Source organism: Dama dama, unplaced genomic scaffold (assembly GCF_033118175.1).
Source record: "Dama dama isolate Ldn47 unplaced genomic scaffold, ASM3311817v1 ptg000094l, whole genome shotgun sequence".
In the NCBI taxonomy this organism is placed as follows: domain Eukaryota; kingdom Metazoa; phylum Chordata; class Mammalia; order Artiodactyla; family Cervidae; genus Dama; species Dama dama.
Window position 1 is genome coordinate 3,506,337 of NW_026870909.1, and position 13,491 is coordinate 3,519,827.

The following is a 13,491-nucleotide window of genomic DNA, read 5'->3' on the forward strand; positions in this document are numbered from 1 at the left end:
GAAACGGTCTTAAAAATCGTAGGAGCATGAAGCGGTGTGGAAAAACATGAAGAGCCTGAATACATATGAAAAATCTGAAGCATTTCAAAAGGTTTCAGAAATATGAGGAGCATGAAACGGTGTGAAAAATAGGAGAAGCATGAAGTGATGTTGAGAAACCTGAAGAGACTGAAAAGGTGTAAAAAATATGAAGAGCTACAAAAGATGTGAAATATATGAGGAGTATGAAATGATCTGAAAAATAGGAGGAGCATGAAACGGTGTTGAAAAACATGAAGAGCCTGAAAAGGTGTGAAAATTATGAAGACCTTCAAAATGTGTCAAAAAAAAGGAGGAGCATGAAATGGTGTTCAAAAACATGAAGAGCCTGAAAAGGTGTGAAAAATATGAACAGCTTCAAAAGGTGTCAAAAATATAAGGAGCATGAAACGGTCTGAAAAATAGGAGGAGCATGAAACGGTGTTGAAAAACATGAAGAGCCTGAAAACGTGTGAAAAATAGGAAGAGCTTCACAAGGTGTCAAATATATGAGGAGCATGAAACGGTCTGAAAAATAGGAGGAGCATGAAGCAGTCGTCAAAAACATGAAGAACCTGAAAAGTTTTGTAAAATATGAAGAGCTTCAAAAGGTGTGAAAAATATGAGGAACATGAAACGGTCTGAAAAATAGGAGCAGCATGAAACAGTGTTGAAAGACATGAAGAGCTTGAAAAGTGTCAAAAATATGAGGAGCATGAAACGGTGTGAAAAATAGAAGAAGCATGAAGTGATGTTGAGAAACATGAAGAGCCTGAAAAGGTGTGAAAAAAATGAAGAGCTACAAAATGTGTCAAATACATGAGGAGCATGAAACGATCTGAAAAATAGGAGGAGAATGAAGTGGTGTTGAAAAATATGAAGAGCCTGAAAAGGTGTGAAAATTATGAAGAGCTTCAAAATGTGTCAAAAAAAAGGAGGATAATGAAACAGTGTTCAAACACATTAAGAGCCTGAATAGGTGTGAAAAATATGAAGAGCTACAAAATGTGTCAAAAAAAAAAGGAGGAGCAAGAAGCGGTGTTTAAAAACAAGAAGTGCCTGAAAAGGTGTGAAATATATGAAGAGTTTCAAAAGGTGTCAAAAATATGAGGAGCATGAAACGGTCTGAAAAATAGGAGGAGCATGAAGTAGTGTTGAAAAACATGAAGAGCCTGAAAAAGTGTGAAAAATATGAAGAGCTTTAAAAGGTCTCAAATATATGAGGAGCATGTAACTTTCTGAAAAATAGGAGGAGCATGAAACGGTGTTCAAATCATGAAGAGCTTGAAAAGGTGTGAAAAATATGAAGAGCTTCAAAACTTGTCAAACGTTGAGGTGCATGAAACTATCTGAAAAATAGGAAGAGCATGATGCCGTGTTGAAAAACATGAAGAGCCTGAAAAGGTGTGAAATATATGATGAGCTTCAAAAGGTGTCAAATATATGAGGAGCATGAAACGGTCTGAAAAATAGGAGGAGCATGAAGCGGTGTTGAAAAACATGAAGAGCCTTAAAAGTTGTGAAAAATATGAAGAGCTTCAAAAGGTGTGAAAAATATGAAGAGCTTCAAAAGGTGTCAAAAATGAGAGGAGCATGAAACGGTGTGAAAAATAGGAGGAGCATGAAGCGGTGTTGAAAAACATGAAGAGCCTGAAAAGATGTGAAAAATATGAAGAGATTCAAAAGTTGTCAAATATATGAGGAGCATGAAACGGTCTGAAAAATAGGAGGAGCATGAAACGATATTCAAAAACATGAGGAGCCTGAAAAGGTGTGAAAAATAAGAAGAGCCTAAAAACATGTCAAAAATATGAGGAGAATGAAACGGTCTGAAAAAATGAGGAGCATGAAGTGGTGTTGAAAAACATGAAAAGCCTGAAAACATGTCAAAAATATGAAGAGCTTCAAAAATGTGCAAAATATGAAGAGCTTCAAAAGGTGTGAAAAATATGAGGAGCATGAAACGGACTGAAAAATAGCAGGAGCATGAAGCTTTTTTGAAAAACATTAAGAGCCTGAAAAGGTGTGAGAAATATGAAGAGCATCAAAAGGTGTCAAAAATACGAGGAGCATAAAACGGTATGAAAAATATGAGGAGCATGAAACGGTGTTCAAAAACATGAAGTTCCTGAAAACGTGTGAAAAATATGAAGAGCTTCAAAAGGTGTGAAATATATGAAGAATTTCAAAAGGTGTCATAAATGAGATGAGCATGTAACGGTCTGAAAAATAAGAGCAGCATAAAATGGTGTTGAAAAAAATGAAGAGCCTGAAAAGGTGTGAAAAATATGAAGAGCTTCAAAATGTGTTAAAAATATGAGGAGCTTGAAACGGTCTGAAAAATAGGAGGAGCATGAAGTGGTGTTGAAAAACATGAAGATCCTGAAAATTTTGAAAAATATGAAGAGCTTCAAAAGGTGTCAAAAATATGAGGAGCATGAAACGGTCTTAAAAATAGGAAGATCATGAAGCGGTGTTGAAAAACATGAAGAACCTGAAAAGGTGTGAAAAATGTGAAGAGCTTCAAAAGGTGTCAAAAATATGAGGAGCATGAAACGGGCTGAAAGATAAGAGGGGCATGAAGCGGTGTTGAAAAACATGAAGAGCCTGAAAAGGTGTGAGAAATATGAAGATCTTCAAAAGGTGTGAAAAATATGAGGAGCATGAAACGGTCTGAAAAATAGGAGGAGCATGAAACGGTGTTCGAAAACATGAAGAGCCTGAAAACGTGTGAAAATATGAAGAGCTTCAAAAAGTGTGAAAATTATGAAGAGCTTCAAAAGGTGTCAAAAATGAGATGAGCATGAAACGGTCTGAAAAATAGGAGGAGCATGAAGCAGTGTTGCAAAACATGAAGAGCCTGAAAAGTTCGGAAAATATGAAGAGCTTCAAATGGTGTGAAAAATATGAGGAGCATGACACGGTCTGAAAAATAGGAGGAACATGAAGCGGTGTTGAGAAATATGAAGATCCTGAAAAGGTGTGAAAAATATGAAGAGCTTCAAAAATATGAAAAATATGAGGAGCTTCAATAGGTGTGAAAAATATGAGGAACATGAAACGATCTGAAAAATAGGAGGAGCATGAAACGGTTTTCAAAACATGAAGAGCCTGAAAAGGTGTGAAATATATGAAGAGATTCAAAAAGTGTGAAAAATATGAAGAGCTTCAAAAGGTGCCAAAAATGAGATGAGCATGAAACGGTCTGAAAAAGAGGAGGAGCATGAAGCGTTGTAGAAAAAAATGAAGAGTCTGAAAAGGTGTTAAATATATGAAGAGCTTCAAAAGTTGTCAAAAATATGAGGAGCATGATACGGTCTGAAAAAGAGGAGGAACATGAAGTGGTGTTGAAAAACATGAAGAGCCTGAAAAGGTGTGAAAAATATGAAGAGCTTCAAAAAGTATCAAAAATATGAAGAGCTTCAAAAGATGTGAAATACATGAGGAGCATGAAACGCTCTGAAAAATAGGTGGAACATGAAACAGTGTTTTAAAACATGAAGAGCCTGAAAATGTGTGAAAAATATGAAGAGCTCAAAAGGTGCCAAAAATATGAGGAGTATGAAACGGTCTGAAAAATAGGAGCAGCATGAAACGGTGTTCAAAAACATGAAGAGCCTGAAATGGTGTGAAAAATATGAAGAGCTTCAAAAGGTGTGAAAAATATGAGGAGAATGAAACGGTCTGAAAAATAGGTGGAGCATGAAACAGTGTTTAAAAACATGAAGAGCCTGAAAAGGTGTGAAAAATATGAAGAGCTCAAAAGGTGCCAAAAATATGAGGAGCATGAAACGGTCTGAAAAATAGGAGCAGCATGAAGTGGTGTTGAAAAAGGTGAATAGCCTGTAAAGGTGTGAATATATGAAGAGCTTCAAAAGGTGTCAAAACTATGAGGAGCATGAAACCGGCTGAAAAATAGGAGGAGCATGAAGCGGTGTTGAAAAAGGTGAATAGCCTGTAAAGGTGTGAATATATGAAGAGCTTCAAAAGGTGTCAAAAAAATAGGAGAATGAAACGGTCTGAAAAATAGGAGGAGCATGAAACGGTGTTCAAAACATGAAGAGCTGAAAAGGTGTGAAAAATATGAAGATCTTCAAAAGGTGTCAAAAATATGAGGAGCATGAAACTCTCTGAAAAATAGGAGGAGCATGAAGCGGTGTTGAAAAATATGAAGAGCCTGAAAAGATGTGAAAAATATGAAGAGATTCAAAACTTGTCAAATATATGAGGAGCATGAAACGGTCTGAAAAATAGGAGGAGCATGAAACGATATTCAAAAACATGAAGAGCCTGAAAAGGTGTGAAAAATAAGAAGAGCCTAAAAACATGTCAAAAATATGAGGAGAATGAAACGGTCTGAAAAAATGAGGAGCATGAAGTGGTGTTGAAAAACATGAAAAGCCTGAAAACATGTCAAAAATATGAAGAGCTTCAAAAATGTGCAAAATATGAAGAGCTTCAAAAGGTGTGAAAAATATGAGGAGCATGAAACGGACTGAAAAATAACAGGAGCATGAAGCTTTTTTGAAAAACATTAAGAGCCTGAAAAGGTGTGAGAAATATGAAGAGCATCAAAAGGTGTCAAAAATACGAGGAGCATAAAACGGTATGAAAAATATGAGGAGCATGAAACGGTGATCAAAAACATGAAGTTCCTGAAAACGTGTGAAAAATATGAAGAGCTTCAAAAGGTGTGAAATATATGAAGAATTTCAAAAGGTGTCATAAATGAGATGAGCATGTAACGGTCTGAAAAATAAGAGCAGCATAAAATGGTGTTGAAAAAAATGAAGAGCCTGAAAAGGTGTGAAAAATATGAAGAGCTTCAAAATGTGTCAAAAATATGAGGAGCTTGAAACGGTCTGAAAAATAGGAGGAGCATGAAGTGGTGTTGAAAAACATGAAGATCCTGAAAAGGTGTGAAAAATGTGAAGAGCTTCAAAAGGTGTCAAAAATATGAGGAGCTTGAAACGGTCTGAAAAATAGGAAGATCATGAAGCGGTGTTGAAAAACATGAAGAACCTGAAAAGGTGTGAAAAATGTGAAGAGCTTCAAAAGGTGTCAAAAATATGAGGAGCATGAAACGGGCTGAAAGATAAGAGGGGCATGAAGCGGTGTTGAAAAACATGAAGAGCCTGAAAAGGTGTGAGAAATATGAAGATCTTCAAAAGGTGTGAAAAATATGAGGAGCATGAAACGGTCTGAAAAATAGGAGGAGCATGAAACGGTGTTCGAAAACATGAAGAGCCTGAAAACGTGTGAAAATATGAAGAGCTTCAAAAAGTGTGAAAATTATGAAGAGCTTCAAAAGGTGTCAAAAATGAGATGAGCATGAAACGGTCTGAAAAATAGGAGGAGCATGAAGCAGTGTTGCAAAACATGAAGAGCCTGAAAAGTTCGGAAAATATGAAGAGCTTCAAATGGTGTGAAAAATATGAGGAGCATGACACGGTCTGAAAAATAGGAGGAACATGAAGCGGTGTTGAGAAATATGAAGATCCTGAAAAGGTGTGAAAAATATGAAGAGCTTCAAAAATATGAAAAATATGAGGAGCTTCAATAGGTGTGAAAAATATGAGGAACATGAAACGATCTGAAAAATAGGAGGAGCATGAAACGGTTTTCAAAACATGAAGAGCCTGAAAAGGTGTGAAGAATATGAAGAGCTTCAAAACGTGTGAAAAATATGAGGAGCAAGAAGCGGTGTTGAAAAACATGAAGAGCCTGAAAAGGTGTGAAAAATATGAAGACCTCCAAAAGGTATGAAAAATATGAGGAATATGAAACGATCTTAAAAATAGGAGGAGCATGACGTGGTGTTGAAAAACATGAAGAGCCTGAAATGGTGTGAAATATATGAGGAGCTTCAAAAGGTGTCAAAAATAAGAAGAGCATGAAACGGTCTGAAAAATAGAACAGCATGAAGTTGTGTTGAAAAACATGAAGAGCCTGAAAAGGTGTGAAAAATATGAAGAGCTTCAAAAGGTGTCAAAAATATGAGGATCATGAAACGGTGTGAAAAAAAGGAGGAGCATGAAGCGGTGTTCAAAAACATGAAGAGCCTGAAAAGGTGTGAAAAATATGAAGAGCTTCAAAAGCTGTCAAATATATGAGGAGCATCAAACGGTCTGAAAAATAGGAGGAGCATGAAGCGGTGTTGAAAAACATGAAGAGCCTGAAATGGTGTGAAAAATATGAAGTGCTTCAAAAGGTGTCAAAAATATGAGGAGCATGAAACGGTCTGAAAAATAGGAGGAGCATGAAGCGGTGTTGAAGAACATGAAGAGATTGAAAAGGTGTGAAAAATATGAAGCGCTTCAAAAGATGTCAAAATTATGAGGAGCATGAAACAGTCTGAAAAATAGGAGGAGCATGAATTGGTTTTGAAAAACATGAAGAGCCTGAAAACATGGGAAATATATGAAGCGCTTCAAAAGGTGTGAAATACATGAGGAGCAGGAAACAGTCTAAAAAATAGGTGGAGCATGAAGCAGTGTTCAAAACCATGAAGAACCGGAAAAGGTGTGAAAAATATGAAGAGCTTCAAAATGTGTGAAAATTATGAGGAGCATGAAACGGTTTGAAAAACAGGAGGAGCATGAAGCCGTGTTGAAAAACATGAACACCCTGAAAAGGTGGGTAAATTATGAAGAGCTTCAAAAGTTGTCAAAAATATGAGGAGCATGAAACGGTCTGAAAAATAAGAGGAGCATTAAACGGTGTTCAAAAACATGAAGAACCTTAAATGGTGTGAAAAATATGAAGAGCTTCAAAAGGTTGGAAATACATTAGGAGCATGAACCGGTCTGAAAAATAGGAGGAGCATGAAGCCGTGTTGAAAAACATGAACACCCTTAAATGCTGGGTAAACTATGAAGAACTTCAAAAGGTTTCAAAAATATGAGGAGCATGAAACGGTCTGAAAAAAAGGAGGAGCATTAAACGGTGTTCAAAAATATGAAGAGCCTGAAATGGTGTGAAAAATATGAAGAGCTTCAAAAGGTGTCAAAAATAGGAGGAGCATGAAACGGTCTGAAATATAGGAGGAGCATGAAGCGGTGTTCAAAAACATGAAGAGCGTGAAATGGTGTGAAAAATATGAAGAGCTTCAAAAGGTGTCAAAAACATGAGGAGCATGAAACGGTGTGAAAAATAGGAGGACCACAAGTGGTGTTCAAAAACATGAAGAGCCTGAAAATGTGTGAAATATATGAAGAGCTTCAAAATGTGTCAAAAATATGAGGAGCATGAAATGGTGTGAAAAATAGGAGGACCAAAAGTGGTGTTCAAAAACATGAAGAGCCTGAAAAGGTGTGAAAAATATGAAGAGATTCAAAAGGTGTCAAAAATATGAGGAGCATGAATCGGTCTGAAAAATATGAGGAGCATGAAGCGGTGTTGAAAAACATGATGAGCCTGAAAAAGTGGGAAAAATATGAAGAGCTTCAAAAGGTGTCAAAAATATGACGAGCATGATTCAGTTTGAACAATAGGAGGAGCATGAAGCGGTGTTGAAAATCATGAAGAACCTGAAAAGTTGTGAAATATATGAAAAGCTTCAAAAGGTGTCAAAATTATGTGGAGATTGTAACCGTCTGAAAAATAGGAGGAGCATGAAGCGCTGTTGAAAAACATTAAGAGCCTGAAAAGGTGTGAAATATATGAAGAGCTTCAAAAGGTGTCAAAAATATGAGGAGGATGAAACGGTGTTGAAAAACATGAAGAGCCTGAAAAGGTGTGAAAAATATGAAGAGCTTCAAAACGTGTGAAAAGTATGAGTAGCATGAAATGGTCTGAAAAATAGGAGGGGCATTAAGCGGGTTTGAAAAAACTGAAGAGCCTGAAAATGTGTGAAATATATGAGGAGCTTGAAAAGGTGTCAAAAATATGAAGAGCATCAAAGGGTCTGAAAAATAGGAGGAGCACGAAGCGGTGTTCAAAAACATGAAGAGCCTGAAAAGGTGTGAAGAATATGAGGAGCATGAAACGGTCTAAAATATAGGAGGAGCATGAATTGGTGTTGAAAAACATGAAGAGCATGAAAAGGCGTGAAAAATATGAAGAGCTGCAAAATGTGTGAAAAATATGAAGAGCATGAAATGGTGTTCAAAAACACGAAAAGGTGTGAAAAATATGAAGAGCTTCAAAAGGTGTCAAAAATATGAGGAGAATGAAACAGTCTTAAAAATAGGAGGAGCATGAAACGGTGTTCAAAAATATGAAAGGCCTGAAAAGTTGTGAAAAATATGAAGAGCTTCAAAAGGTGTCAAAAATATGAGGAACATGAAACGGTCTGAAAAATAGGAGGAGCATTAAACGGTGTTCAAAAACATGAAGAGCCTGAAATGGTGGGAAAAATATGAAGAGCTTCAAAAGGTGTCAAAAATAGGAGGAGCATGAAACGGTCTGAAAAATAGGAGGAGCATGAAGCGGTGTAAAAAACATGAAGACCCTGAAAAGGTGTTAAAAATATGAAGAGTTTCAAAAGGTTACAAATATATGAGGATCATGAAACGGTCAGAAAAATAGGAGAAGCATGAAGCGGTGTTCAAAAACATGAAGAGCGTGAAAACGTGTGAAAAATATGAAGAGCTTCAAAAGGTGTCAAAAATATGAGGAGCATGAAACGGTCTAAAAATTAGGAGGAGCATGAAACGGTGTTCAAAAACATGAAGAGCCTGAAAACGTGTGAAAAATATGAAGAGCTTCAAAAGGTGTCAAAATATGAGGAGCAGTAAACGGTTTGAAAAATAGGAGGAGCATGAAGCAGTGTTGAAAAACATGAAGAGCATGGAAAGGTGTGAATAATATAAAGATCTTCAAAAGGTGTAAAAAATATGAGGAGCACGAAACGGTCTGAAAAATAGGAGGAGCCTGAAAAGGTGTTGAAAATCATGAAGATCCTGAAAAGGTGTGAAGAATAAGAAGAGCTGAAAAAGGCCTCAAAATTATGAGGAGCATGAAACGGTCTGAAAATTAGAAGAAGCATGAAACGGTGTTGAAAAATATGAAGACCATGAAAGGGTGTGAAAAACATGAAGAGCTTAAAAAGGTGTCAAAAATATGAGGAGCAAGAAAAGGTGTTGAAAAACATGAAGAGCCTGAAAAGGTGTGAAAAATATGAAGAGCTTCAAAAGGTGTCAAAAATATGAGGACCATAAAACGATCTGAAAAATATGAGGAGCCTGAAACTGTCTGAAAAATAGGAGGAGCATGAAACGGTGTTGAAAAACATGAAGAGCATGGAAAGGTGTGAAAAACATGAAGAGCTTCAAAAGGTGTCAAAATATGAGGAACATGAAACGGTCTGAAATATAGCAGGAGCATGAAAATGTGTTAAAAAACATGAAGAGCCTGAAAAGTTGTGAAACATATGAGGAGCATGAAACGGTCTGAAAAATAGGAGGAGCATGAAGCGGTGTTGAAAAACATGAAGTGCCTGAAGGTGTGAAATATATGAAGAGCTTCAAAAGGTGTCAGGAGCATGAAACGGTCTGAAAACCAGGAGGAGCATTAAGCGGTGTTGAAAAAAATGAAGAGCCTGAAAAGGTGTGAAAAATATGAAGAGCTTCAAAAGGTGTCAAATATATGAGGAGCATGAAACGGTCTTAAAAAGTAGGAGAAGCATGAAGTGTTGTTGAAAAATATGAAGAGCTGAAAAGGTGTGAAAAATATGAAGAGCTTCAAAAGGTATCAAAAATATGAGGAGCAGTAAACGGTTTGAAAAATAGGAGGAGCATGAAGCAGTGTTGAAAAACATGAAGAGCATGGAAAGGTGTGAATAATATAAAGAGCGTCAAAAGGTGTAAAAAATATGAGGAGCACGAAACGGTCTGAAAAATAGGAGGAGCCTGAAAAAGTGTTGAAAATCTGAAGAGCCTGAAAAGTTGCGAAGAATAAGAAGAGCTGCAAAATGCGTCAAAATTATGAGGAGCATGAAACGGTCTGAAAATTAGAAGAAGCATGAAACGGTGTTGAAAAATATGAAGACCATGAAAGGGTGTGAAAAACTTGACGAGCTTAAAAAGGTGTCAAAAATATGAGGAGCATGAAACGGTCAAAAAAATAGGAGGAGCATGAGAGGTTGTTGATAATCATGAAGAGCATGAAAAGTTGTGAAAAATATGAAGAGCTTCAAAAGGTGTCAAAAATATGAGGAGCAAGAAACGGTGTTGAAAAACATGAAGAGCCTGAAAAGGTGTGAAAAATATAAAGAGCTTCAAAAGGATTCAAAAATATGAGGACCATGAAAAGATCTGAAAAATATGAGGAGCCTGAAACGGTCTGAAAAATAGGAGGAGCATGAAACGGTGTTCAAAAAATGAAGAGCCTGAAACGGTCTGAAAAATATGATGAGCTTCAAAGGTGTCAAAAATATGAGGAGTATGAAACGGTCTGAAGAATAGGATTAGCATGAAACGGTGTTGAAAACATGAAGAGCCTGAAAATGAGTGGAAAATATGAAGAGCTTCAAAAGGTGTCAAAAATATGAGGACCATGAAACGGTCTGAAAAATAGGAGGAGCAGGAAGCGATGTTGAAAAACATGAAGAGCCTCAAAAGGTGTGAAGAATATGAAGAGCTTCAAAAGGTGTCAAAAATATGAGGAGCAAGAAACGGTCTGAAAAATAGGAGGAGCATGAAGCGGTGATGAAGAACATGAAGAGATTGAAAAGGTGTGAAAAATATGAAGCGCTTCAAAAGATGTCAAAATTATGAGGAGCATGAAACAGTCTGAAAAATAGGAGGAGCATGAATTGGTTTTGAAAAACATGAAGAGCCTGAAAACATGGGAAATATATGAAGCGCTTCAAAAGGTGTGAAATACATGAGGAGCAGGAAACAGTCTAAAAAATAGGTGGAGCATGAAGCAGTGTTCAAAACCATGAAGAACCGGAAAAGGTGTGAAAAATATGAAGAGCTTCAAAATGTGTGAAAATTATGAGGAGCATGAAACGGTTTGAAAAACAGGAGGAGCATGAAGCCGTGTTGAAAAACATGAACACCCTGAAAAGGTGGGTAAACTATGAAGAGCTTCAAAAGTTGTCAAAAATATGAGGAGCATGAAACGGTTTGAAAAATAAGAGGAGCATTAAACGGTGTTCAAAAACATGAAGAACCTTAAATGGTGTGAAAAATATGAAGAGCTTCAAAAGGTTGGAAATACATTAGGAGCATGAACCGGTCTGAAAAATAGGAGGAGCATGAAGCCGTGTTGAAAAACATGAACGCCCTTAAAAGGTGGGTAAACTATGAAGAGCTTCAAAAGGTTTCAAAAATATGAGGAGCATGAAACGGTCTGAAAAAAAGGAGGAGCATTAAACGGTGTTCAAAAATATGAAGAGCCTGAAATGGTGTGAAAAATATGAAGAGCTTCAAAAGGTGTCAAAAATAGGAGGAGCATGAAACGGTCTGAAATATAGGAGGAGCATGAAGCGGTGTTCAAAAACATGAAGAGCGTGAAATGGTGTGAAAAATATGAAGAGCTTCAAAAGGTGTCAAAAACATGAGGAGCATGAAACGGTGTGAAAAATAGGAGGACCACAAGTGGTGTTCAAAAACATGAAGAGCCTGAAAATGTGTGAAATATATGAAGAGCTTCAAAATGTGTCAAAAATATGAGGAGCATGAAATGGTGTGAAAAATAGGAGGACCAAAAGTGGTGTTCAAAAACATGAAGAGCCTGAAAAGGTGTGACAAATATGAAGAGCTTTAAAAGGTGTCAAAAATATGAGGAGCATGAAACGGTCTGAAAAATAGGAGGAGTATGAAACGATGTTCAAAAATATGAAGAGCCTGGAATGGTGTGAAAAATATGAAGAGTCCAAAACGTGTCAAAAATATGAGGAGCATGAAACGGCCTCAAATATAGGAGGAGCATGAATCGCTGATGAAAAACATGGAGAGCCTGCAAAGGTGTGAAAAATATGAAGAGCTTCAAAACGTGTCAAAAATATGAGGAGCATGATACGGTCTCAAAAATAGGAGGAGCATGGAACGGTCTGAAAAATATGAGGGCATGAAACTGTGCTGAAAAACATGAAGAGCCTGAAATGTTGTGAAAAATATGAAGAGCTTCAAAAGGTTTCAAAAATATGAGGAGCATAAAATGGTCTGAAAAATAGAAGGAGCATGAAGCGGTTTTGAAAAACATGAAGAGCCTGAAAAGGTATGGAAAATATGAAGAGCTTCAAAAGGTGTGAAATACATGAGGAGCATGCAAAGGTCTGAAAAATATGAGGGCATGAAACTGTGTTGAAAAACATGAAGAGCCTGAAATGGTGTGAAAAATATGAAGAGCTTCAAAAGGTTTCAAAAATAGGAGGAGCATGAAACGGTCTGAAAAATAGGAGGATCATGAAGCGGTTTTGAAAAACATGAAGAGCCTGAAATGGTGTGAAAAATATGAAGAGCTTCAAAAGGTGTCAAAAATATGAGGAGCATGAAACGGTCTCAAAAATAGGAGGAGCATGAAGCGGTGTTGAAAAACATGAAGAGACTGAAAATGTGTGAAAAAAATGAAGAGCTTCAAAAGGTGTCAAAAATATGAGGAGCATGAAACGGTCTGAAAAATAGGAGGAGCATGAATCTGTGCTCAAATACATGAAGCGCCTGAGAAGGTGCAAAAAATATGAAGAGCTTCAAAAGGTGTGAAAAATATGAGGAGCCTGAAACCATATCAAAAATAGGAGGAGCATGAAGCGGTGTTAAAAAACATGAAGAGCCTGAAAAGGTGTGACAAATATAAAGAGCTTCAAGATGTGTGAAAAATATGAGGAGCATGAAACGGTCTGAAAAATAGGAAGAGCATGAAGCGGTGTTTAAAAACATGAAGAGCCTGAAAAGGTGTGAAAAATATGAAGAGCTTCAAAAGTTTTGAAAAACATGAAGAGCACGAACGGTCTGAAAAATAGGAGAAGCATGAAGCGGTGTTGAAAAACAAGAAGAGCCTGAAAAGGTGTGAAAAATATGAAGACCTTCAAAAGGTGTGAAGTACATGAGGAGTATTAAACGCTCTGAAAAATAGGAGAAGCATGAAGTTTTGTTCAAAAACATGAAGATCCTGAAAAGGTGTGAAATATATGAAGATCTTCAAAAGGTGTGAAAAATATGAGGGGCATGAAACGGTCTGAAAAATAGGACGTGCATGAAGCGGTGTTGAAACATGAAGAGCCTGAAAACGTGTGAAAAATATGAACAGATTCAAAAGGTGTGAAAAATATGAAGAGCTTCAAAAGGTGTGAAAAATATGAAGAGCTTCAAACGGTGTCAAAAATGAGATGAGCATGAAATGGCCTAAAAAATAGGAGGAGCATGAAGTGTTGGTGAAAAACATGAAGAGCCTGAAAAAGTGTGAAGTATATGAAGAGATTCAAAAGGTGTCAAAAAATATGAGGAGCATGAAACGGTCTGAAAAATAGAAGGAGAATGAAGCGGTGTTGAAAAACATGAATAGCCTGAACAGGTGTGCAAA